This window comes from Bidens hawaiensis, unplaced genomic scaffold, assembly GCF_021521415.1.
Source record: "Bidens hawaiensis isolate Kalapana, Puna unplaced genomic scaffold, B.hawaiensis_p1.1 tig00039448_1, whole genome shotgun sequence".
Taxonomy (NCBI): domain Eukaryota; kingdom Viridiplantae; phylum Streptophyta; class Magnoliopsida; order Asterales; family Asteraceae; genus Bidens; species Bidens hawaiensis.
The window spans coordinates 171,126-176,829 of NW_027496927.1; positions in this window are offsets into that span (position 1 = coordinate 171,126).

Consider the following 5,704-nt stretch of genomic DNA (forward strand, 5'->3'; position numbering starts at 1 on the left):
CTTACTGCATTAGAGATTATGCAAAAGATTAAAGAGAGAGAGAGAGAGAATAAGACTTGAAGTGTCATAATTCATCCAAAGATAATCAAGATCCCACACTTTATGGTGGTTCTCTTCCATTGAGTAGCAGTTCAGTAGCTATTTTTGTGTTTCATTCACAAAACACTCAAGAAGTTCCACAAGCTGGTGATTCTATGCCTAATGTTTGTTTTATCGCATCTAGTTAAAACATTTAATCTAGTGGGCCAAGTATTCCTTTTTCTGGTGCAAGAACTTCTTCTGCTTCTCAACCACCACAAGTTAATATGAAAGAGGTAGAACAACACTTTGCTTTCTTAAGTGTGTTCATTATGTCTTACGAATAAATAGTGGGCGGGAAGATTGCCGCTAGTGAGTTAACTGACGAAGATTATGACCAAATTCACCATGATGATTTGGAGCTTATGGAGCTAAAGTGGAATATGCGAGGGAAGTCAAGAAGTTAATGCAAAAGACAGGGAAAGATCTGCTTACTTTGAACAAAAGAGTTGGGTTTGATAAATTAAACGTTCGTTGGTACAACTGTCAAGGTTATGGTCATTTTGCTAAAGAGTGTGACAAACCAAAGAAAGAGTATTCAGAGCCTCACAATCAAGATAGAAGTTCTGGAAAGAAGTATTATGAATCGAAGGAAAAGACTTCTGAGAGTGAACCAAAGAAAAATGGTGGGTTACAATCTTTAATTGTTGCTGAGGGGATTGATTGGAATCAAAGGCTATTAGGAAACTCTCCTAATGCTAATCAAGCAAATTTAGCCATGTTCGAGATAATTGAACAATTTCAAGATGCAAGTGAGGATGGATTAACTGAAGGAAGCGATGATTCAGAAGCTGAGATTGATATTGATGTGTCTAGCCAAGAGCCTCATAATTCTTTTTCTTGTATGGCTAAGATCGAGGAGGTTAGTTCTAATCCTACTTGTGTTGAATATGAATGTAAGTCTCAATATTCTTAATGTGATTGTAAATGTTGGGCCTAGATTAATGTGGTTTGTACTTAGTCAATATGTTTTTGGTTCAAGATTGTAATGTGGGCCGGGTTTAATATGTAGCCGAGATCTCTTTAAGATCTTGGTGGGCTTTTGGTGAGTTTGGTCTTAGCTGTTCGGTTCCCTATATATGGTTCATGTATTGTATAGGGTTTGGGTTGTTCATTCACTTGTATGTTTGCCGTCTACGTGTTTACTAGACGAGGTTGTAATAGTGCTTAAGCACCCGACGTATATCAGCAATACGTGTGTTTTGAAGCAATCCCCGTGTTACTTATTTGTGTTTGTTTGTGTTCTTGAGTCACCAAGTGTTGGTATTTCGCACCAATACTTGTTTTTGATATCATAATTGTAGTGATCCAGATTCGGGACTTACAATTGGTATCGGAGCCTTAGACCTATTCAGGCTCGTTATTGTGATATCAACGGATTCAAGATATCAAGCTTTGGTGGTGTTGGTGATTTCCGGCGAGTCACTGTTCGGAGAAGAAGATAGAAACCTTTTTGGTAAAGATTTGACCATTTTAGAAACAAAATTTGAATCCCTTGATTTACGGGATTTAGTTGGTTACAAATCTTAACATAATCAATCAAGATCTCAGCTGAAATCAGTAGTTCTTGGCCATAAATCAAGAGCACTTGTTGGTACTCGGCCAAGATCTGTTCTCGGCTGCTGTTGGTACTCGGCCAAGACTAGTTCTCGGCCACTGTTAGTTTTCAGCTAAGCAGTTCTCGGTTGACTTGAGTTTTCGGTCAACATTGGTTGTTTTCGGTCACACTTGGTCAGACATTGAGTTTTTGGTCAAAGTTTGGTCAATACTGGTCGTTTTCGGTCAAACCTGGTCAGACACTGGGTTCTCGGTCAACCGGTGTGAACTTATTCCCAGCCCGTAAACTGTTTGGGCTTGTCTAATATGAAATTGGGCTTATTATTTGGACAAATAGACATTTGGACCATAGTTAAATATTGATATGGATCAGTTAACAGTTAGTAGTGGATCAAACAACAACACTTCACTCCATTAAGAACTTGACTCCATCATGGGGACTGCCACTCGTATACCCCGTTTCTTGTCTCATGAGGGGTTCAGTGAATGAAAATTCCGTTTTGAACATTACGCCAAGATGAAAGATTCCAAAATTTGGAAAAGTATTGTTAGGGGACCTCAAATAATCACCTATCAAAAGGATAACTCTACTGAAGTCCCTGTGAAACCAGTTGCACAGTATGACGATGATGATTTTGCTAAAGTTGAGGAAGATGAGAAAGCTATCTCCACTCTAACCATGGCACTCTCTGTAACACCCCGCAACCGCAGCGGAAACGTAAACGGGATGCAACAGACACCTCTGATATCAACCACGTTGTTTATAAAGAAAACTGAATACATTAATATACTTCAAATTACATTATCTCGTATTTCATTACCGTCTAGGTGATATACACATCATACAATACGATACATAATTCTATTTATTATAATGTATCCTAACATCCCGCACGCAAATCTTACACACATCAAGCACTTAGCACGTAAGCAATCACTTCATCTTAATTGTACCTGAAAAGCATGTGAGAAAACGGGTCAACTACGAATAGTTGGTGAGATTCACAATTCGGGTAAACCATGATAAATCATTATCAAAATATAATATTATCGATGTAATTATGCTGAGCCCACAAGTGAAACCTCTGTTAACCCAGTACTGTACCCGTTCCGGGGGCAATGTTAACCCAGAAACACTTCTAGGGACATCTGGGGACACTGTTAACCCAGTACAGTACCCATTCCGGGGGCAATGTTAACCCAGAAACACTTCTAGGGACATCTGGGGACACTGTTAACCCAGTACTGTACCCATTCCGGGGGCAATGTTAACCCAGAAACACTTCTAGGGACATCTGGGGACACTGTTAACCCAGTACTGTACCCATTCCGTACGATTCCTGTACAATCAAATATTTATAAATACACGCAAATCCATGCGTTCAGTATGTACTTAAACATTTCAATAGTAACATGCTTTCCACCCCGGGAAAATATTTAAAAACAATTCAGAAAAAGGGGCTCGTGAAACTCACCTTAGCACATGCAAGCAGGTAACAACAATCATTATCAGTTAACACGTCCAATCTGTAATATGATCCCTACGATCGTTACTAAACACTCATTATTAATATAACTTTAACCGTGTTAACCGGTACATCTGGGGACACTGTTAACCTAGTACTGTACCCGTTCCGGGGGCAATGTTAACCCAGAACACTTCTCCGGACTCAGATTGTGATTTCGTTTAGAGTTCAATAGTCAAAATTAATAATAGTCGTTTTTTCCCGTTTTGCGTGCCTAACACGGTTATCCGCTTTTACTTTTCAAAGATGAGTTTGGTCACATACGACCCGAATATAGTTGTTGAGTGATAATTTAATTGTAGTTGTGAAATTAGAGCTCGGTTTAGACGCCCCGTTTGGCCGCGGGACCCGTTTCCGTCTTTAGCGCACCGGAAACTGTTAAATCGGGTAAAATTACACAAATCATTCGAATTATTTTTGGATGATTTATTTCTACCTGTTTAACTCAATTATATGAAAATAGTTCATTTTTAGGGTTTTTATACACCGGTCGGCTCGTTTAGGCGAACTTTACCGGTTTACGCGTTTTAAGCTTTAAAAGTTTGTTTTTATCTTCTTTTTAGCACAAATAATTATCCGTTTAGTCTCGGATCTTGAAATTTTGCACAAATCACTTTTTGACAGTGGGGAATTTTATAAAAATATTTCCAGAATTAATTTTTATATTTAAAATTTATTTATCTATTTTTAAACACCATTTAAACACTAAATATGTCGTAAATACCAAACGATCTTAGAAAAATCCCAAATTTTTCCTAGATGACCCCTGCCATCCACATAGTCCCCTGTAATATTTCCAGAACCAAAATCTCCTTTTACATGCCATTTTCACTAAAACCGAGCAAGAAAACCCTAGAACTCGTTTAACCGAAAAGCCTACTTAGACTTCTCCAAATGACCTAAAAATTTGTGTGTGACTTTTTCATGATATAAAAAACTTATCTGCAATTTTCCAGAATTTGTCATGTCATTTAACTATTTTTCACCATTTTTAGCCAAAACCGAGCATTAAATTCACCAAATATTCATCCTTTGTCCAAAAATTACCAAAAATTCACAGAACTCATATTTTCATGTATTTAACACCTCTGTAAAATTTCATGACCTAACTCTAAACCGTTCACAATCTGTCCAAAAACTCATAACCGAACATAAACCGAATATACCTTTTGTTTTCCGTCACTACAAGCTACAAACTCGTCTTTCCGCCTTATCTACCACTAAACACAGAACCTACAACCAACATACCACAATACCTGTAACACCCCGTAACCGCAGCGGAAACGTACACGGGATGCAACAGACACATCTGATATCAACAGCATTGCTTATAAAGAAAATACCACTACATTGATTTATAACATATTACATTGTTGCGAGTTTCGTTACTATCTAGGTGTTACACACAGGTTTTACCGATAAGACATTAATATATGTTCGTTACAAAATATAGAGCAGCAAGCTTCCAACAAGTAGCACAGATCATTAAGCACATATCAATCATTCCAACTTGGGCATACCTAGAAAACATGTAAAGAAAACGGGTCAACTACGAATAGTTGGTGAGTTTCACTAATTTAAATAAACACTGACAGATCATTTTAATAATCATTTATTAAACAATGTTATTATGCGGGAAACTATGTTTCCCCAGAACATTTATAACCTCTGGGAACTAAGTTACCCCAGAACAATAATAACCTCCGGGAACTATGTTACCCCAGAACAATAATAACCTCTGAGAACTACGTTACCCCAGAACAATAATAACCTCTGGGAACTATGTTACCCCAGAATAGTAATAACCTCTGGGAACTACGTTACCCCAGAACAATAATAACCTCTGGGAACTATGTTACCCCAGAATAATAATAACCTCGGGAACTACGTTACCCAGAACAATAATAACCTCTGGGAACTATGTTACCCCAGAATAATAATAACCTCTGGGAACTACGTTACCCCAGAACAATAATAACCTCTGGGAACTATGTTACCCCAGAACAATAATAACCTCTGGGAACTACGTTACCCCAGAACAATCCCACACGATAAACAATTTATATATTCTATGCATCAAACCATATATATATTTAAATATACAAGTATTTCCATACGATCAGTATGTACTTAAATACTTTAATAAATACATGCTTTCCGCCCCGAGAAAATATTTAAAACAGTTCAGTAAAAGGGGCTCGTGAAAACTCACCTTTCTGTGAGTCGGGACGTGATACAATGAACTGCTATAAGCCTGGATCTGTAATATAATATCTAGTCGTTACTATATAATTCCCATAAATTAAATACGTATCAATCGGTACATCTGGGGACATTGTTAGCCCAGTACTGTACTCGATTCGGGGACAATGTTAACCCCGTGACACTTCTAAGGACTCAGATTGTGACATTGCTTAGAGTCTGACGGTCAAAATTATCATTTTTATGATTTCCTTGATTTGCGTGCCTAGCACGGTTATCCGTTTTTAGTTTCAAAAATGGGTTTGGTCACACCCGACCCAAAAATGGTGTTTGACTGTTAA